This window comes from Pseudorasbora parva, chromosome 5 (assembly GCF_024679245.1).
Source record: "Pseudorasbora parva isolate DD20220531a chromosome 5, ASM2467924v1, whole genome shotgun sequence".
Taxonomy (NCBI): Eukaryota; Metazoa; Chordata; class Actinopteri; order Cypriniformes; family Gobionidae; genus Pseudorasbora; species Pseudorasbora parva.
Window position 1 is genome coordinate 34,742,890 of NC_090176.1, and position 23,168 is coordinate 34,766,057.

Here is a 23,168-nt window from a genome sequence, read left to right on the forward strand (position 1 = left end):
TCCTAATATAGCGCCACCTTTTGAAAGGAGGCAATTTTCTAATTTCAACTAAGGTAGTTTGTTTTTACATGTTTTTTCACGACTCGTACGGAAGCCCTGAACGGCCATGTAAAATATATTTTTTTATGTGGTGTAGAAAACATTCATAAGGATTTAAAACATAATAATAAATCAACTCGATTTCAAGGATTCCACCAGTAGGAGGCACTTGTTTACGTAAACGATGACGTACATCTGTGTAAACCGTCTCGGAGGGTAGTTAGCGAGGGGAAAAATACAAATTTGAATTAAACGCAGCAACGCAACGGTCTATATAACGTGCCTCTTATATGTGTCTTACATGTCGCGAATTTTGAATTAGCGATGACGTTTCACTAATGATTATTAATCACTCTTTTGAGTTTCTTTTAGCATGGGAGTCTCGTTTCTTAGGCAGCACACTCTTGTGCAGCATATTGATGAGCGAGCGCCGAGCGGCTTGTTCATTACATAGAACAGAAATAGTCACTTTATGACACAAAAAACAAAAGTAATCAAATAATGTATACCAAGCCTGCAAAACCAGCCTATCGTTTGCCATATGGTGATATTTATCAAGTTCAATACAGATGCATTTGCTTATGAAAGACCCGACCTGTACAGGTAACGTTATACAGAACACATGCAATCAGAACACTAACACTACACGAAAGCATTTTAAGTATCAAAACGTCCATGGCATTACTGTTTTTGGACATATAAACATGGTATACAATAGCAGCCTTGACAGCATCACTTACCTACGCAGTAGGGTACCTTATATTTATTTTCTTCTTCGTTGTACTCATTTTATTTGCATGCATTTTGCTTGCCAATTTGTAACTTGCTTAGTTTTTTCTGTTTATGCCTATTTCTACATCCAAGCTTGGAATTTATAACCATGCATACCATCATGGCATTATTGTTATTGTATATTGTTCATAGATGTCCCATTTAATTTTATTTGATAATGTCTTGTATTGTGAATTAGTGATGCCACCTTTTTGAAATCTTCTAACCACATATGTTTTGATTGTGAGTTTGGTTTGCTGAGCATTTGGTTTGGCTTCAAGAACACGAATTGTGAGAACAAAACCCAACCAACTGCTCCTGGGTAGTAACAGTTTTAAAGGGTTAGTTCACCCAAAAATGAAAATTCTGTCATTAATTACGCATCCTCACGTTGCTCCAAACCCGTAAGACCTTCGCTCGTCTTCGGAACACAAATGAAGATACTTTTGATGAAATCTGAGAGCTCTCTGACCCCTCTTTAGACAGCTAGCCTATTTACCACTTTCAAGTTCCAGAAATTAGTAAAACATGGTAAAAAATTGTCCCATGTTACTACTACAGTGACTAGCTTATGCGGATTAGGTTGTAAAATAGTGCAAAATATGTTTTTACTACCTTTCTGGGCCTTGAAAGTATAAATTAAATAGATTTCTATGGACAGGTCAGAGAGCTCTCGAATTTCATAAAAAATCTTCATTTGTGTTTCGAAGATGAGCAAAGATCTTAGGTTTGGAACAACATGAGGGTGAGTAAATAATGAGAGAACTATCCCTTTAAACTACAAAAATAAATATTTGTAAGTAGTATTGTATTGCATTTTTTCATATATATATATATATATATATATATATATATATATATATATATATATATATATATATATATATATATATATATATATATATATATATATATATAATATGTGTGTGTGTGTGTGTGTGAATAAAAAATGCAATACAATACTAGTTACAAATACTTTTTTTGTTATTATATATAATATACACACACTGTAAAACCCAACAAGTTACGGTAACTCAAACCATTTGAGGAAACCGATTGCTTCAAACCAATTAAGTTTTAAAACCATTAAGTATGAGTACTGAAAACTCATATACATTGAGTTAAATTAACTCATATTTTAGTGTTGTTTAAGTGTTAAAACTTATATTTTAGTGTTGTGTTGATCAATTATTAAGAGTAAACTGAACTTAAAGATTTTAAGTTAATTTTATTAATTCAGTTTGAATTCAGGTAACAAATCTAACTAAGTCTTAACAACTACATGGTTACTTAAATGGTTTTAGGAAACAGATTGCGGCAAATGGTTTAAGTTCATCAAACTCAAAGTGATTAAGTTACATAAGACTAAGCACAAGCTAACATTGGTACAAAATGAAGACAGAACAGGAGGGTATTTTTAAGTAATTTATTGAAATATAACATTTACATCATAAATACAGTATGCCATATGTTCACAAATATAACTAGACAAAAAATATTAGACTTTTTCACCAAATAAAACAGCACAAACATGTTTAAAAAAGTCATAACATTTAAATAACAAAACATATAAAATAAAAAAATTATGTAAAAAGGTACGTTTCCTCAAAAAGCAAAAGCACTGTATGATCTTTAATGTACTCTAAGTGTATTGCACTGACCGAAGACTTGGCAGACATCACCACCTCATCTTTAAAGACAATCAAAGCATCCAGTGGGTTTAAAGGTAACGTTCCCTCTTCCTCCTCGACAGTAAGGATGGTGACTGTTGGCTTCTGCACCTGGTCAAGCTCCTTTTTCTATATGCATTGGAAAAAAAGTTTGTATGACACCACATATAAAAATAACCCTTGTCAGGGCAGACACCATATTTCAATTTTCATAAATAAAAAAAACGTTGTTATAAGGAACGGATTATTGTTGATTTAGTTGGGCGTGTGCTTATTTAAAACCCTGTAGTTCAATTTTGTAAAGATGTTAAGTTGTTTGTCAGCAAGGTTTAATTGGGGGAAAAACATTTTCAGGGGTGTATCAGCCGAATGTTCTAGACCTTGAATTGAATGACGAATTGAATTGAATTGAATTCAAGCGATAATGCACACATTGCAAAACATTTGTTTTTCATGTCAGTATGTCATAAATAGAAAGAGGCCACAGTTTACTGTCAAAGATTTGTCGCTCACATCACGCCGCATCCAGTGTAGACAACATAACGGACTATAAGGGGCTCTTTTGTCCTGTCGCGCTGCTCACATCCGGTGTAGACAAGGTGAAACAAGACAGATTTGATTATAAAATTTTAAATGGATAATGGCAAGACATCCTTGGTGTAAATTACGTTCTTCTTTCAGATTAATATAATCAGAGCGGTATTAATAAATGTCCTGGTTAATCCAAGCATTATAATGGCAGTAAATGGCTGTCCAAAATTTGAAGCCAAAAAAGTGCATCTATTCATTATAAAAGTAATCCACATGACTCTGGAGGGTTAATAAAGTACTTCCGAAGTGAATCGATGGGTTTATATGAGAAAAATATCCATATTTAACTCGTTATAAAATAAGAAAATAACTAGTTTCCGGCGCAACGATGACGTCGGATATAACGTAAAAAAGCATAACAGCCACGGCGTTGACGGCGGACGCAGCGTAAAAAACATAAATGATGTGACGATGATGTCGGGCGTTGCACAAGCGTTTTGAATCACGAGAGGATATTTTTCTTACACAAACCCATCGATTTAATTCAGAAGGCCTTTATTATTCCCCCGGAGCCGTGTGGAGCACTTTTAAAATGGATGGATGCACTTTTTTGGGCTACAAATTTTGGGCTGCCATTCACTGCCATTATAAAGCTTGGACGAGCCAGGACATGTATTAATATAACTCTGATTGTATTCGTCTGAAAGAAGAATGTCATTTACACCAAGGAGGACTTGAGGGGGGGAGTAAATCAGGGTGAACGATTCCTTTAAGCTTGAGCTGAGATTGGTTTATTATGTGTCAAATAAGCTTTTGCTGTGCTCAATGTATATGCTAATGAAAGCCTAAATTAAACGTTTTGAAGACTAGATTTTCAATGGACAGATTAATAAAATTCTTATGTGTTTGGAACAATATGAGGATTGGTAATTTATGAATCATGACTGAATTTGTATTGGCAAGTGGACTATACATTTAAGACAACTTGAATGATCAACTATCAGTCACTGTAACCACACCATGCATTTATGCTGGTGGCAGCTGAAAGGTTAACATGTTGCTAAATAAATGTAATGTAGTTTTGACATGTGTCCTACCTTGTGTCTTGAAAAATCTCCTAACTCTTCCTTTTAAATAGTAACAGACCTGCCAGGATCGTAGTTTTTTTTATGATTCATGACAAGACTTCTTTCAACCACTGCAAATCTAGCATTGCCAATTACCTTACACCTTTACAAACCCAAGGCAACTTCAGGATAACTGCCAGTGAAAATATAACACACGAAATGTTTCTGTTTATATTAGGAAAGCCGACTATAACAACAACTTTCAAGACTTGACCAGTATTCTCCTGAAGCAATACAACATGACTTTGAATGATAGACAGACTGGACTTTGGACTTTAAGCCTTTTAAAAAAATCATATTGCTTCAGAAGACTTACAAGTTGTGCTAAAAGACATTTATGGTCATAATTACGTTTGCAAAAATAGCAATTCATTCAAAAATTAAAATTGAAGAACAAACTTATATTTGTATGAACATTATGTAACTGTTCATAACGTTATCATTTGCATTTTGCACAGTAACGTTACAAAATTCCATTGATTTGTTCAATGTTAATTCTAACTTACTTACTCATAGAATTGTAGCCACGTTGCTGCCATTGCACCTTCGTCTTTGCTCTGAAAAGATTTAAAACAATGTGTTAGTGTGAGTTTCAAATGAGAAAACGTCATGAGAAACAAATAACAGTTTAAAATTTTATCTAACGTTAGCAGGGGCGTAGCCATCTTTTCAGAAGTGAGGGGGACAGAAATGTCGTAATACCATTTTTTTTTTTTTTTTTGGACCAATATAATTTATCGCATCTCTTGCTTTTAATTGGGCAAGATATCAAATACACTGCTGAACAATAACCAATAATTAATATCTATAATATTATTCTCCTATTCTCCTTTTTTTTGTGTGCCAATTTTATGATTGGTTTATATACTACAAACACTTCTGCATTAAGACTCCATAGATTTTATGCAATGTAAATATATATATATATATTCTGATGTAACTCATCTGTTCTCTATGTGAATATATAGTCAAATGTAATTTATTCCTGTGATCAAAGCTGAATTTATCATCATTACTCCAGTCTTCAGTGATCCTTCACTAATCATTCCCATATGAGGATCTGATGATCAACACACATTTAGGATTATTATCAGTTGTGCTGCCCATGGTGATGCTTAATTTTCTAAACATTTGTGGTAAAATTAAAAGAGAGAAATTAATACTTTTATTGATCAGACATGCATTAAATTGATCACAAGTGATATTTTTAATATTACAAATTAGATAATTTATTTAATAAATGCAAATAAATGCTGTCCATTGAACTTTCTATTCATTAAAGAATCCTGAAAAATAACATGTAGGCTATCATGGTTTCCACAACATTTTGGGAACTGTTTTCAACACAGATAATAATCATAAATGTTTCTTGATTATGAAATCCTCATCTGAGAATGATTAGTGACGGATCATGTGACACTGAAGACTGGAGTAATGATGATAAATTCAGCTTTGATCACAGGAATAAATTACTATATATTCACATAGGGAAAAAAAGCGGTTTTAATTTGTAATAATGTTCAAAATATTACTGTTTTAACTATTTTCGATTACATAAATGCAGCCGTGGTGAGCAGAATACTAAACATTAAAAAAGCTGCATTATTCATGATACTTTATTGTCAATAAATAGGCTACATTGAGATGACTTAAAAAACACACATAAAGCATATATTGTCGCACTCGTCTGATTGTCGTCGTCACGTTTCATCACTCATAACGATTGTTCTCCTTCAGCTGCAGCTCCAGCTTGACAGGGTATTACGAACCCACTTTTGGACTTTCTGTGAGAGCGCACTCCTCATATTAAGATTCGGAAAAAATTACAGGTCATGTATAGATAATTTTTTGTCTCTGAATTTAAATCTTGATGTATTTACATTGGTTTCTATGTAAATACACTTGCCCCTGACCTCAAGAAGCGCGCTATCAACCGAGTTTAGAGAAGGCTGTCGTTAGCGTCTCTGTTAACTTGTCCGCCCCCACACAGAGTAACACCGGTTCGAATCCCGCTCGGAGCGGGTCGACTAGGATCGGTGAGACCCAGTAAAAGTGCGGGGGACGAAAATACATTTTATTAAAAGTGAGGGGGACACGTCCCCCCCGTCCCCCGCGTAATCTACGCCCATGAAACAGGATCTAAAATGCTCCTCAAGTCACTTTGTTCACCCCGGAGCTTCAGCTGCTTTAGTCAAATTAACTAGCATCACATATGATAGAGGAAACTCGAATTCGATTAACAATACATTTAAAACGGTTGTAATATAAGGAATGCGTGAGTTTGCATTAACGTTACCTTTTGCTTTAACATAGTTACCGTCACTGTGGCACGAGAGACGTGGAAAGATGGCCAGCTGTCTTTAAAGCCAGCGTGTATCTGTCCGACTGTGAGAAAGCACAAACATATATTTTTTAATTCCCCGCTGACAAACTGCAGTGTAAAACAGCATAATTAACTCCAAACGTGTACATTACCGTTGATAACACTGGTGCAATAGCGCATTTGCTCCTAATGTTAGATTGTTTGCTGGCTAACTTTACACACAACATTACTGAGCTGGTTAATCTTCGGATAAACATAAAAGAGGTACGAAAATAACACTGAAAACGTTCAAACATGAGCGAAATATGAATAAATAAGTTTGAAACGCTTACCTTTTGTTTTTCTTGACTGTAGCGCGAGCCGTCCTGCTGTGACTGGACTGAAGGAGGGAAAATGGCGCGGTTTTTGTTACCTCGGAAACTCACTGGGATGATACTTTGACATGACTAAATGTAATGACTTTAAAAGAGCTTAATGTAAGACTGTAGGCTTAATATGAGGTAGATTAATGTATATACTATTGTTTATTTATTTATTTTATCAGCTTTTAGTTATTTAATTGGCCATAGATGTAAAATACTAGATTAAATAAATATCTGTAACTTAAACCATTAGAGTTAAAAAGTTTTAGTAACTTATTTAGATTGAGGTTTGCTTTCAATAATACATTTTTGAGTTAACATCACACATATTTGTTAAGTTGAATTAACTTTTTTGGTAACATTAAGTAAAATGAACTTATTTCATTTAGTGAATTTCACTGTTAGGTTTTACAGTGCACTCACCTAAAGGAATATTAGGATCACCTGTTCAATTTCTCATTAATGCAATTATCTAATCAACCAATCACCTGGCAGTTGCTTCAGTGCATTTAGGGGTGCGGTCCTGGTCAAGACAATCTCCTGAACTCCAAACTGAATGTCAGAATGGGAAAGAAAGGTGATTTAAGCAATTTTGAGCGTGGCATGGTTGTTGGTGCCAGACGGGCCTGTCTGAGTATTTCACAATCTGCTCAGTTACTGGGATTTTCACACATAACAGTTTCTAGGGTTTACAAAGGATGGTGTGAAAAGGGAAAAACATCAAGTATGCGGCAGTCCGGTGGGCGAAAATGCCATGTTAATGCTAGAGGTCAGAGGAGAATGGGCTGACTAATTCAAGCTGATAGAAGAGCAACTTTAACTGAAATAACCACTCATTACAACCGAGGTATGCAGCAAAGCATTTGTGAAGCCACAACACGCACAACCTTAAGGCGGATGGGCTACAACTAGGGTTGGGCATCGAGAACCGGTTCCAACTTGGAACCGTTTAAAAAATAACGATTCCATTGGAATCGTTTAGAAAATTTATTTTCGGTTCCGATCTTCGGTTCCAAGCGCGCAAGTTTTGGTTTCCATGGCCACCTGATTTCCGGTGCTTGCGCACCCGCTTGTTCATGGAAGCCCGGTAAGCGGCTCTGAAGTGTGGATTTATTTCACTTTTAAAAGCCTGGGTCGGCACAGTGCAACTAGTGTTGTCAAAAATATTGATACTGAAATATCTGAAAAGATACGATAGCCTGTTCAGCCTACACAATCCATCCCAGCTGCTCTCCTCTCTGACCGACAGCGAGTTGACACGCAGCCGCATATTCTCATTCAGCCGGTTAACCTCTGAACACGACGGACACGCGTTCTGCTGGACTTTTCCTACGACAGCGTGTTAGTGTTAGTGTGTGTGATCGGTCTGAATTTCGCGCGGGATTGCACATAATTCTACGAATCCCCGCAGATTTCGCTCTCACATCTGAGCCGTAATAAACCGTAATAAAGCCGCCCCTGACATACAAGTGCAAATATTCGCTTCTTTATCCAGCTTATTATTGGTCAAATACACTCAAACTAATTCTCAGTGCACATTTTGAACAGTATGTAAACACAGTCTGAAACAAGCAGTTCTTAAAAGGACAGCAGTCATTTGTTATTCAAAGTCAAACTACAAAAAGACAAACGATCACACTGCTCTTGACTGATCAACTTGTGTAACTTTAATGGTTTTATATGAAACTATTTAATTTTTTGCAAAAACATTATCCAATGTTATTTTAAATTTATTTAGCCACTTTGCGTTTTTTTATTCAGTTTCTTACCTGAATGTTAGACCTACCTGAAAAAATAAAGCTGTCTATTTCATTTATATCTTTTATTCTATTGTATTTATTTGTGCTATTTTTTGTAATATGTATCTTTGTTTATTAAATTTACCATTCAAAATCAAGCTTACTTGTGCTGTGTGTAAACTATTGCAACACAATTACCCCGTTGTAAAAATACATTGAGTTAACAAATATTTGTGAGATAATTTTAATAGTAATTGATCAATGTTTATATATGAGAAAAAGCTTAAAAGCTTTATCATATAAAGTGATCTCTTCAGAAGAAATGTTTGATTGCCTAGACTTTCAAAAGACAGACAAAAAAAAAATTATATAAAAAATATCTAATTGACAGTATGCAGCGTTTTCCCCCCATTGTATTGAAAATAGCATTGAATATCGATGTGACATGTTTTGACTCCACCCCTTAAAGAATCGGAATCGAGAATCGAAAAGAACCGGAATCGAAAGTAAGAATCGGAATCGGAATCAGAATCGTTCAAATCAAAACGATGCCCAACCCTAGCTACAACAGAAGAAGACACTGCAGGTACCACTCATCTCATCACTACAAATAGGAAAAAGTGGCTACAATTTGCATGAGCTCACCAAAATTGGACAGTTGAAGACTGGAAAAATGTTGCCTGGTCTGAATCTCGATTTCTGTTGAAAAATTCAGAGGGTAGAGTCAGAATTTTGCGTAAACAGTAGGGATGTTAACAGTGTTACCAAAGCTCCGAAGCTTGTGTAAAAAAAATGAAACGATTTTCACTTTTCGGTGAAGCTTTGTATCGATGCTTGATTCGTTCTATCAAAATCACATGACCTATGACATCCGAAGCTTCGTTTCACACACGCCTGTGTGACCGCTTCGTACTCTGATTTAAAAAGCGCAAAACGAGTGGTTAGAAGTTAGAACAGTTGTATTACGCTAGGTTTTTGTGTGTGTGTGTTTAGTCTACTTGCATTATTCTGTATCAAGTTTTATTTGTTTACAAACAGGAAAAATGTCCACATTCACATTACAAAATGTAGTTTCTAGGAGTATGCAATGAAACAGATTGTTTAACATATTGATTCATTCATTTATACATCTATCTATCCATACATTTTTATTTTTACTTATAAGACAATGGTTGCGAAACATTCTGCCACACAGCGCTTTCCCTCACTTTCACCAGAAGAGGTCCTCATCGAGCTCTGATTTAAAAAGCTTTGAGTAATGAACCTTTTTCTGATTCAATTGTGCTGAAAGCTTCACTGGTTCAAAAAAGCTTCACTTCGCCATTACTTGTAAACAGAATGAGAACATTGATCCATCATGCCTTGTTACCACTGTGCAGACTTCTGGTGGTGGTGTAATGGTGTGGGGGATGTTTTCTTGGTACACTTTAGGCCCTTTTGTGCCAATTAGGCATCGTTAAATGTCACAGACTACCTGAGCATTGTTTCTGACCATGTCCATCCCTTTAAGACCACCATGCAATGTGGGGGAGAGGACGCTGGCGTTGTCTGTTCGCCACTTCTCCACCCACAAATCATGTTACAGTTACAGTTGGATTTGGATTTTGTTTTGTTTTCTTTTGGCTGTGACTAGTCAAATGGTCAGGGCTGCAGTTGGGACTGTTGCTGATTGCTGGCAGCCACTGAGAGGACGTTGTTCGTCGTTTGCCATTTTCCACCTGCCTCTCTGATGTTTTTGTTTGGATTGTTGCGGTTTCTGTATTGAAGGACATTTCGTGTTGCTAGCTGTGGCTGCTCGCTGCGGCTGCTTGCTGGTGGTCTCCCTCGGGCTTGGGCTGCGTGGTGGCTGAGTTTGCCGGTTGATTGGCGGCTTTTTCACCGGCCCGGCATCATCGGCGTCCGGCATAATGTTGGGATGTTCCACATCTCGGCTGTGCCGCTGTTCCGTCTTGCGTTGCGGCCGTGGAACAGCTTGGACTTCTGCGCCGACCCCGATGTTTCCACAGAGGTGCCCTGAGAACTTGGTTTGCCTCCTGCATTGTGCTGCGGCGATCCCCTCCATCTGGTCTTCAGCTGTCATGCCTCGACAACGTCATCAGGACACTACCGAAATTGGGAATATGTAGCAACAGAGCCTCTAGCATTGGGAGAAATGTAAAACATGGAGTGGTCCCCAGTGTACTGCAGAGCTTACAGAGACTTCCACCATCAACACTGTTTTCTGTTCAGAAAAGCTTTTAACTGTTTTGTGTTCATTGATTGTTTGTATTATTCTATATTTTTTCTTGTTAATCTTTTTTTTCTCTCCCCCTTTTCCATTGTTGCACTTTGAGATTCTTCACAATGAAAAGTGCGTTATAAATAAAATATTATTATTATTATTATTTAATATGTACCCATCCTCTGATGGCTTTTTCCAGCAGGATAATGCACCATGTCACAATGTTATTCAAAGCTCTAATAATTTCAAATTGGTTCCTTGAACATGACAATGAGTTTGATTCAAAGGTGCTGAAAGCATTCTTTCGAAATGTTGGCCCATATTGATAGAATAGCTACTTACAGTTGATGGAGATTTGTGGGATGCACATCAGACACGCTTCTGGTGTGCAAAGAAAGAGAAAACGCCAGGCAGCCGCCACGCTGCTGACGCAACAGAAATGCTACGCTCACGCCACGCAAAATCGATAATTATGTTGTTTTTTATTATTACAATTAGGCCTGTATCTGCATTTATGTTATTTGTGTTAAAATGACATAAAATAAGCTTTTTTCTTTGTCTACTCTGTTCTGGTAACAGTTGTCGTCCACATTATAGAGACACTCGTGCTCCTGCCACAGCTGAATAAGTTTTTCTTCCATGGTGGAGTTCCAGTTTGTGATCTTGGTCTCCATTTCTTGTTTATTGATTTTCTTTGGCTTGTGATTTCCGGTTTCAGTAGCGATGCGTCATATGTGTTCTAAAATCGGCTCAAAATATCAAACATATTTGATATCCTCTGACTGACTGGATGGAATCAAAATCTGAAGCCTTTGTCTATGGCCATGATATACTACGATTTTTCATGGAATCTGTCGGCTCAAATCTGCAGACAGGCTCTGACTTTTGTCAACTAGCGTCATCTAGTTCAGAATGTAAATCAGGGTAAAATCGGGGCAAAAATCGTGTAGTGTATTCCAGCCTTAACTGAGCAGATTGTGAAATACTCAGACCGGCCCGTCTGACACCAACATCCATGCCACGCTCAAAATTGCTTAAATCACCTTTCTTTCCCATTCTGACATTCAGTTTGGAGTTCAGGAGATTGTCTTGACCAGGACCACACCCCTAAATGCACTGAAGCAACTGCCATGTGATTGGTTGATTAGATAATTGCATTAATGAGAAATTGAACAGATGTTCCTAATAATCCTTTAGGTGAGTTTTTATATGTATATGTGTGTATTTCATGTGTGTGTGTATATATATATATATATATATATATATATATATATATATATATATATATATATATATATATATATATATATATATATATATATATATATATATATATATATATATATATATATATATATATATTGTATTTCTGTGTGTGATATACCACACATCCTTGAGGGCAATGATAGGCCAAAAGCTGTGACATGTTTGAATACTCTTTAAACATGGTCTTTTGTTGTGTTTTGTGTTTAGATTTTCCCTGTGAAAACTTTATCACCATCACGCCTGTACCGTTGACTCGTGGGGAGCGACAGTGGTCAAAGATGTGGTTAACGGCTTAGCCCGTCGTTCCAAGCGCTTGGTCACACACTCCTCAAAGTAGCATCGCCTGAAGGGCACTGATAACACGCATCCTGTGCTCCTATTGGCTGATGTCCAGAGAGCCGGCAATCTCACATGGAAGAATCTGTACATTAGAGGAAAGGTAGGCCAGAATGTGAAGGGGTTTTAAGGTATTAGAGGGAAAGCCAGGATGGCATGCATTTTCCCGGCCTGTTGTGGATGACCTTTCCCTCTGCCCAGTGCTTTTGTGAAGGATCAGCATTTTTGGTTCATGTGAATCTGCTCTAGCTTTGAAGGGGAGGGGCACAGCAGGGGGACGTTAAAGAGCCCCGAATTTGTGTGTGCGCGCATATGTGTTTCAGTATGTGATGTGTGTGGTTTGCATGTGGACCATTTAAGATCTAATGTAATCCATGATGGTGGTTGGAAGAGGCTATATGTAATCATATTTTTGAGATAGCTTTCACCCACAGCAGCCTCCCCCGAGTTCACACTTGAGCAGTGTAGGGTTTGGATCAGCGCCATGCCTGCAGGGTTGGTACGACTGGCCTCTCCCCAGCCCTCTCTTCCTCTCAGTCTCTTTTGCTCCATCAGAGGACTGTCCAACTCGCTGTAGGAATGAGTGCAGAAAGAGACAATACAGAGAGATCTGGTTAATGAAGTTTGACTTCTTCATTCACACATCATGTGAATACAATACAAATTGATCAATATATAAGTGTAGTGTGAAGCAGAGCAGGACCAAATTTTGAAGGAGCCGAGCAAGGCGTGATTGTCACGCAATACACGGCTCGCGAGCAGCGTGACTTTTATTATGAAGGTATGAGTATTATGAGTATGAGGTTATTGCAGCTCTGTTTATTTGGGGTGTTCCATATCATACTGTCCATGATTATACCGGTATAAATTTTTACATGATAAAAAAGTGTCATATCGCGATAATATATATATATATATATATATATATATATATATATATATATATATATATATATATATATATATATATATATATATATATATATATATATATATATATATATATATCAATGATATAGCGACACGGTGTATGGCACATTTACTTTCCCTAGCGCGCACAACAACACCTGTCTGAGAGTATACACATGAAGAGTAGCATGTCAGCCTGCGATGACGATTTATTACCTAAAAAGGGTGCTACTTGGTTACAACAAGAGATCAGCCCTCTTGACAACTGATATAACATTGACAACTTAAAGCTGTTAGTAATTTTTAAATAGTTTTTAGTAGTTTTTTTTAAAAATGTAACTAGTGTTGAGAAAGCTACATTTCTCATTGAAAGTAGTTATACTACAGTCAAGAGACATTTCTGAGGAGTTTGGAGGTACACTTATGCTATTTAAGAGACCGTGTTTAAAAAAACACAAAAAAACCTACTGTGTGATACTGTTTATATTAATGATCAGAGCAGTATTTATCTGTTTTATGGTTTTTTTTGTATTGTTTAAAAATGTTTACACATATAGCCATTCAAAGGTTGGGGACATTACTATTTAAACAAAGAAAAGAGTACTTTTTTTATTCACAAGGGTACACTAAATTGATCCAAAGTGACAGTAGAGACTTTTGCATTGTTGCAAAAAATGTAAATAAATGCTGTTCTATTAATAAAAGAATCCTGAAAAAAATTATGTTGAATTACTGTTTCGGCAGCACAAATATTAAGCTGCACAGCCACTTTAAACTGTGATAATGATAAATGTGAAGATCATGTGACTGGAGTGTTGGCTGTTGAAAATTCTGTGTTGCTGTTAACATTATAAATTAATATTAAAATAGAAATGGTTTGGATTTGTAATAATATACAATAGTTTATTTTATTTTTTTTATCAAATAAAGGCAGCCTAAATTGGTGAGCATAAGACACTCCTTTTACCGTCTTAACTTTTGATCGGTAGTAGTGTTAGCTGCACTAACAATAGAATATACTAATAGAAAACTAATATTAAAATATGACTAATGCAAGTAAAACACATCACACACATTTGTATACAATAAAATAAATAAATAAAAAATAAAATATATATACGTGTGTGTGTGTGTATATATATATATATATATATATATATATATATATATATATATATATATAATAAAATTATATATATATATATATATATATATATATATATATATATATATATATATATATATATATATATATATATATATATATATATATATATATAATTTCATAAATTAATATATTAAAATACACTATTAACTATAGCTTCATCAATTCTGCAGAGACGATTGTGCAGGGAAAACAACAGTGTATTTCTTGTTTTGACCTACTCAAATTGTCTGAATGAACCACATCAGTGAAATGACTGGCATTCCAATGCTACATTTGAGAGAGGGAGAAAGAGGACATAATAAGAGATTGATTCATTTCCTTAGATTATTTGACTGTGTAAAAAAAGATGTCACATTGCAATGCTGATGGATAAATTGGCTGTGTTACTGTAAAAGCTAGACTATTTTGAAAACGGCTAAAATGTTGTTCTACTAGAAAAGGCTAAGTTAGTCATTACTGTTATTTGGTTACTCCATAACACTGGAAAAAAAGTGTAGACCAATAGACTAAGAATGCAAAAATGATAACAAATATGATTTTCTATTTTTCAAAGTTGTATTGATTGTTTTGAAAATATTCTGTCAGGAACTTGTAAAATATTTAACTGTTTTGACTTGTTTACACATTTCTGGATTTATTTTCTCTTAAGGAAACAGGAGCATAGATTTTATTGATCAAGCAAAGTGAAAAACTTTGATAGCAAAAGTAAATTCAACAAGTCAGCAGTCAGTGAACACTTCACTGACTTGTTGAATTTACTTTTGCCTCAGTGTCTGGCAGTGCTGGCGGCATGTCCACACATTTACAGTATAGGCCAAAAGTTTTTTAACACATTACTATTTGTAATGTTTTTGAAAGAAGTTTCTTCTGCTCATGAAGAAATATGCAAATCGTATCCAATCCTAGCTGTTGGCGTTTACTTCCAAGTCTCCAGTGCGGCACGCCTCTCAAAACCCAGCGTTCAGGAGAGAGCCTCAAAACCAGTGTAGAAAATAGCCTATTACTTGTTAGTTATGATGTTTTTGAATATAAAAACCACACGCACACCATTAGTTGATCTCAGACAACAGTATATAAAAAAAGTTAGTTTATGACACCTTTAAATCTTCTCTCATCAATGACAGTAGCTCATTGGAAAAAGATGTTTGCACTAATAAATGCTACTGCCTACGAGCTGCAATAACCAATAAAACTTTGTTCCATATATTTTTTCCTATATCGTCATAAATATCATTATTCCAAATATTCTTGAAATATCGATATATAATTTTGAGGCTATGTCGCCCACCCGTACTATTTATCATATTAGATACATTTAAGTGTGTTTAAAATGTTGTTATGACGTCACTTTGTGCGTTCGCTCAGCGGCTACTGAGTTCAAAATCAGTTGCACTTGTTCAGACTGCTAAGAGTAAAGCGTTTCTGCCAAATAAAACCAGAAACCGAGGGTAACGCCGATTTGACGCAATTGACAGGCGACTCCCTCAGATGTCCCGGTTCCTTGGTTAAAATAGCTATTTTCTCACAATTTCTCTCTAAAAAATGCTGGGTAAAAAAAACCCAAGTTGGATTGAAAACGGACAAACCCAGAAATTGGGTTGTTTGAATGGGTCCATTCATTGGGTTCAAACAACCCAATTTCTGGGTTTGCCCATTTTTAACCCAACTTGGGTTGTTTTTAACCCAGCATTTTTTAGAGTGTTACAAATAGTTGGAAACATTTGGGCTATTGTAAGAACTCAACTAAACAAAATATATAACACTGGCCTGGTGATTTTTTTTTGTGGTTATTTTACTGCAAAAATCCTACACAGTGCACCTTTAATGGAGCTTTGTCTATATTTACTGTTGGTTGAATATTGGTTGGCGATGTTCAATGGCAAAATCCAGTAATTTCAATAGGCATCCAGGCGATTGGGAATTGCGCATGAGTGCAAAAGAGCCCTTTCCTCATATCTAATAAAACTCCAGTAATCTTCTGATTTGTGTCTCTTACTCTACACTTCACCTTAATTGAAGATATAATCACATCATGTAAAGCCTTCTCTGCTGTAAGATGAAAATTGGCTAATTAAACTTGTTGCAAATAAGCAGCTAAAGGAAGACATGACTCGCCACATGCTTGTTTACGACTGCATTTATAATCCTTAACAGGCGAGTGTGAAATCGATAACTGGCTCTGCAACAGTTTATGTAAAATTGAATGTATGTAATAAAATTACAAATAAAATGTATTGAATAAAGGGTAAACACCACCCAGCAAGATCATAACAAAAACTTGCACTACACATTCAACAGCATTAAGAATAAAAGTTAAATGTTTAATTTTCAAATTTCAGTTTTCCTCAATGTAATTACCATTTCAAAACCTTCGCAGTTATTGCTCTCAAATCCCAAAACTACAATAGTGCACAAAGCATATCTCTCACACCCACCCCCTGTAACCATGGCAATGATCACAGTTTGCCTTATTCAAGTCTGTGTCATCTTAATTTTGACAAGTACATGTCTATGTCATTGTCATTGTTCCTTGACATGTTCTCGGGAATTTTAAACCCTGTGATTACATTTTTTCCAAACTGTACATAGCAGTAAAGATATAGTCAATAAATCATACTTATAATTTGCCCGTTTTGATCATTTCATCTCCTGAATAGCTCTGACAGGCTGAATGAAAGTGAAATGATAGGCAAGAAATGCGAGGGGAGTAGTAGCAATGTAGGTTTCATTTGAACATTTGTCAAACCCTGTGTGTAATAACTCAATTTTATCACACTAAACGTATTTGCTTGAAACGTAGGCATGAAGTTATTATACACAGCAGATGGCTTTCAGTAATATTCAGTTAGATGTTTGATGTGCTGTGTGAGCGTGATTCAATGGAGATACTTGAGTGACAAAGTTATTGGCTGTTTCTTAGTTTTAAGAATGCAAGGAACAGACTTGCGTTCTGCAGGCTTCCTTGAAAGACCGAGCTCTCAAGGACACAAGGACACAGAACGAATCTTTGTTAGAATTGAGATGTGCTGTGATCTTGTTGCGCAACTGACCATTCAGCACATAATATCGGCAGTGGGACAGCACCATCAAATGCACAATAAATAAAACATCACAGATGTCAAAACCTATTAAAATATGTACGTTTGTTATTATTTGATATCTTATATTCTTACAATATTATCGAGTATTCTTTTTTTTATGCACACCTTGCATCCCCCTCGAAACTGATCTGATTCGTACTTGCGAATGCATTACATAATTAGTAACATAATTTTAAACACACTCAAATGTGTCTAATACGATAAAGCTCAAAAAATGGTATTCATACCAGCTCTAAAAACATGTTACGTTTTTATCACAAAAGGCATTTGCCATTGTTAGAATTATTTAGATTGTATTAGGGTAAATAACTTGGCTTTTAACAAAATCTGAGATATGTATTATATATTAACATGTTGTGGCAGTACAATTTTTAACTGTGAATAGAAATCTTTGGCTTTCCTCCTTAGCAACATTGACATTACATGTAGTTACATCATTTTTGGCAGAGGCGTATCAGGTTACATCTTGTTTAACAGGTGTAGCATGTCACAAAGTTTTCCCATATATTTTTGGGCAATGATCAATCAATCATGCTTCAAAGGGGTCAAGGCATTCACTTATTTTATATTTTTTCTGAGGTTGCCATGCTCTCTCTGGCCCTTAGAATTAAGCAGGCCTTTTTGCTGTTGCACTTTTAAACCCTCTATGTAATCGCACTATGTACATGAGACACAAATAACAACACTTAAAAGTTACTGTACTACTTCCTTCGTATTACTTCAAGTTAACAGTTCGAGTGTACATGTGTAAAATCATTTCTGATTGGGATTTTTTTGTGAGCTTATATAAACCATAGTTGCTAACCTGTAAACCTGTAGGAAATTGCATTGCAACCGACAAAGTTGCTAACTTAGTTAGCAACTATGGTTTTGGGAAACGCACCCCAGTATAGTTCAAAAAGTTACTGCATGTTTTAACAGAACAGGAAACTTTTATTTAAAAAGGTCTAGATCAAAAACATTATTTTTCATGATATGACTTTTCTGTTATCCACTATTGTTTATCGTTGGATATGGTTTTAATGCACCTGCTGTTTAGTACCCTGTAATCAATTCAAGTAAGCTCAGCCTTTCCTCATCCTTCTTAAACAAAAGAACAGAGGTGTGATTCAAAACAGAGGATGATGAAACAGGTTGATATATACCTACGACCCTGACTTCACCTCTCTCAGCACAATTATCATGACGCCACTCTGTTATTGGTCAGCACTTAAGTGTATTGGCTGTAAGGGAGAATGCTGTAACTAGAAAATGCAGTAGGTGCAACAAGCCCTCTAATGGCAATTAAGGAAAATAAATCTATTCACGTTAAATTACTTTGTAAAGAACAGCAATTAAAAAGAAATAAATGTTACATCAATTACATTTACCAAATTAATTTGTAATTAACATTAACCATAATTAAATTTCTGAGAAAAGCCTCAAATTACAATTTTGAGTATTACATTTGTGGCAGGTGAGCAAGCCATTAAATTAGGGCCATAACCACCATAGACATTGAAGGGTCAGGTCTTACCCAATAATTAAAAAAAATGGCCAAATGACAAAATGTTTTAAAATTTAAATTTTTAGGCTAGTCTGCATCATAACAATGCTCGTCAATGACAAAATGACAGATGGCCAATCAAATCAAAGGCAGTCCTTACTGTTCACATAAGATGAGTGTAAATTCCAATTTGACGCTTTAGTTTTAACAGTCAAAGATTGTGTGACAACTGCTTTATGATAGAACTGTTCAGTGACCGATAGTAATAATATTTTTTTAAATATTTCACATGATTCATGTCATTCATAACTGAGCATGCATTTTGGACAAATTAGACATTTAAACAAGAGTGAATATGGGCATTATTTCCATGTCATTACTGGCCTACAGTCCAAGTCCATAGCAATTTATTTTACAATGCAGCATGTCAACCTGATGCCGATTTAGGGCCCGGGCCGTTCACACAGGATGTGCTAATATTTGTTGCACTAAATTCATTTTAAATGACATCCCTGATTTGATCAAATCAGATCTGAAAACACAGTGTTGCAATGGTTTTTAAAACTGTAAATAATGCGTAAACCTCTAGGAGTGAGAAACTACTAATCTATGTCATCTGTTTAGTCAGAGCAGACTGGTCAAAGCAAGAATGTGCAAGTTAGACGCAGTGGGGATTCTGGGTGACACAGATATGACAGCGTGGAGGAATCCCCCAGCCTTGCAGAGAGAGACACTCTACACTTCCCGCTCTGCCCCTCTGTTAGTGACATCATCTCTTCCATGTTAGCATACATACTGTAGTGTGGAGGAATGAGGGATGATTGTCAGGTGTCAAGAATGTGTCACACCATCCAGGACACGCACATGTCATGAACAAATGCACAACTGGTAAAGCACAGCGCTAGCAGCAACACCAAGGTTGAGGTTTTGTTTGCCAGGGAACATTAAAGTGCACTCAAAGTCACTATAAAGTCAGATAAAGTTGTTGCCTGAATACATAAGTGTAAATAGTGAACTGTGGGATGCACTTGTATGTTTAATTTTTAAGATGCCTTAGCCTTAAATTTATAGCAACAAGACCTGTGTGCGTGTTTGGTGATGTGGCCAAGTACAGTATGTGTGTTTGTGTATGCATAAATGGAAAACACCTTCTGGGTATCAGGAGGCAGAGCTTTAAGGTATGATATGTTAATAAAATGTGTCAAAATGTCTGATTCCCATTCTCTCTTTATAAACAAACTTGCGGCATGAACTGAGCTAATTAGTGCGCCCATCTGCTCACTTGAGCAAACTTAGTGATACATACCAGAGAAACTGTAAAAAGACAAGCTCAGATTTTCCTCGGCAGATGACAAGTGTTATAAATTGCAGTTTGTTTTCTCCGTCTGCTCTCTTTTCCTCCGTTTTTCCACCTCTGACATTATTCATTCAATTATTTCCTTGGCATTGCCACGTCTCTTTGCGGTACATGTACCGGTTTGCCGTGCCGTTGCGTGCGCACAATAAATGTATATAAATGGCTTTAATTCAATGATCTGAATCTGTCTAGCTTTTCCTAATCATCCAGGTCTCCGATTTCCCTCCGAGGTGGGCGTTCAGCTAAACCGGTCTGCCAATTTCCCTGGTTTGTGAGGCACTAGTGGTTTGTGGGGAGAAGACAGTAGGATAGGGGAATATGAAGACTGAGATCGGTATTCCCCGGACAGCATTATGCAAAGCTGTTAGCAACAATTAACTCATAGCACATCGATTGCGACGGGGCCGGGCCCCAGCCATTGTGCGAGCTAAGCACTGCGGTGGTGAGCTCGGAGCCGAGGGGGGAGCGATACAGAAAGATCCATCTGTTCTTTCTGCTCCCTTGCACTGATGGAAGACTACGCTAATCTGGTTACTTGTCAGGACAGGTTAGTGAAAGCAGGCGAATGGAGGAGGCTAGAGCTAAACTGGTTGGCAGCTGCTGGCTGCGCCGTGTCCTGTGTCCCAGACTCGATAGTGCTAGATTTGGCACGCCTGCACTTAGATCGGCCACAGACCAGCCAGTCTGTCACCAAAGGAATACCAGCGCTGGTGGAGAGGGCTGCTACATGAACAGACCAGTTTAAGAACTAACTTATACTTTAATATGCGTAAAAGACCCAGGAGACTTATCACAGATGCTAGTAGTTACTTTCAGAACACAGGATCATAAAGTGAGCCATAAAACTTTCCAAATTTGAAGTCTAGTTTTTCAACTAAAATGTACTACAGAACCCACAGTTAAATATGTATGTTTAAATCTCTCTGGAAAACATTCATAATAGACAAATATTAATAGACTTTAGAAGTGTACATTTAATTTAAATAAATAATGTAAAGACATTAAAAGCAGTTGTTAAAAACATGTTTGTGCTTTTCAAAAAGCTTTTGTTTATTTACTTATTTTTTGATAGTTAGCTACTTACCCAGCCAAATTCCTTGGCCTCATGAGGTTTCAACATATTTTTATATACTATGAAAATATTATGAGGGAAATTAATGGCCATCTGACTGGCTTACTTGGACTCTTAATAGAGCTGTAAAGTTTAATAGGCAAACATGGGCTGGTCGGTACAATATGATGGAAGCTGTCAAACAGACAGCTGTAACATGTACCATGGGGTACATATGTGATTTTTGTTTTCTGTGCTATTAGAAGCAACCCTCCTAACAGGCTTAAAAATCAACCGCATTTTCTGGCATCATATTATCCTCTTCCAGTTCTAATATTGTTTACTTTCTATTGATTCTCTTTCTTAATAAACATTGTAAATAATTAATATTTGCAAAGATAATAAAGATTAATTGATTTCAAAGGACAGAAGTTTTCAGAAATTAATGTTTTTTCTTTTTTTAGAATAAATTAGTTTGAATATTTTTCAGTGTTTATAATTAAGCATATGGGGAAAATGTAATCAAGCAGCCATTTATAATTATTGCATTCATCCCTTAAGGTCATGAGTTATATCTGTTCCTTTAAGTCTAAATATTGTAAAAAGTAAAGCTTTTGAAGTGAAACAGCTTCAGTTTGAATTAATTATCCTATTAATTCTGCAATTTTCAGTGATGTATTTTACCTTCTAAACACAAAACATTATTTTAATACGATAATAATACTGTAGAATTTAATACTGCAGAATTTTGTGTTGAAATAATAAAAAAACATAAATATGGCGATCGAAAAATGATTTTTTTATTAGTTGGTGGAGCTTTTGAATTTGTAAAATAGCAGGAACAGGAACACGGTTGTGTCTCCTTGTGCAGCAGTAAAATATTAGCCACAATATTTTTTCTTTTTTTTTTGTGGAAAATATCAACAGTTAGGATTTTAAGCTTCATTTTCACTGTCCTTCAAACTCACATTTCAAAATTATGGTGAAACCCCAAAACACTACAGACCATCACTAAAGTGTTTGAAAGTCCCAGTGGGCATTGTTGATTTAAGTGGAGGTGAATAAAACCACTCAGAAACTCTCTAAGAGAGGTTTTCTCTAAAACTTTGTGTAAAACAAAGAGACTTATGGAAGAAGCCTTAAACAGATCAATGATCACTTTGATGCAATAACAGTCATAATCCGAAATGTGAATCAGTCTTCCATTTTAAGTCCACACAGGTTTATTTTAGAGGGTGGTATGATGTTATACATATGCCTTTAAAAATGATTTTTGTAACGATTTTTATTTCAAAGCAATAGGATGAATAGGAATACTCTTTCACTGTGATCTCAATGTTGAACAGTGAGTGGAATCTGTAATGTCTGTACAGTGTATATTCAAAAATACAAATGAATGCTGTACCTATAGTGACATGTTGGCATTTCAGGGATTGCACATCATCTGAACAAAGTAGCAGAAAATCACTGGTGCATATCCACAAAGACTGTAATATTTATGCAAACATCATATTTCATTTTCTGAGAAGGCTTTTGTTCATGTCACAATTACTTTTAAGCTTCATTGGAAATTAAACAGCACAGATGACAAAACTGCAATCTAGCATTTTTTTGTTTGAGTAAAATGACAAATAATTTGGCAGAAGAATGAATGGTCACACGCACACACATACATACAAATTTTGTTTCTCTCACTCTCTCATGCACACTC

At 35.9% G+C, this 23,168-nt stretch overlaps 2 long non-coding RNA genes across 2 annotated transcripts in view; one reads left to right on the forward strand and one right to left on the reverse strand.

The window, feature by feature from the left end:
• Positions 1–268: 268 nt before the first annotated feature.
• Positions 269–23,168, forward strand: part of LOC137075451 (uncharacterized) — a 69,283-nt gene continuing 46,383 nt past the window's right edge. Inside the window, exons 1-2 of the long non-coding RNA XR_010905046.1 lie at positions 269–642; positions 12,257–12,488. This is a non-coding gene — a long non-coding RNA (uncharacterized lncRNA). The remainder of the gene's footprint in view (positions 643–12,256; positions 12,489–23,168) is intronic.
• LOC137076113 (uncharacterized) lies at positions 2,072–6,508 on the reverse strand. The gene is made up of 3 exons (XR_010905201.1): positions 6,435–6,508; positions 4,649–4,695; positions 2,072–2,609 (listed from the first exon to the last, which is right to left on the reverse strand). It is a non-coding gene; the product is annotated as an uncharacterized lncRNA (long non-coding RNA).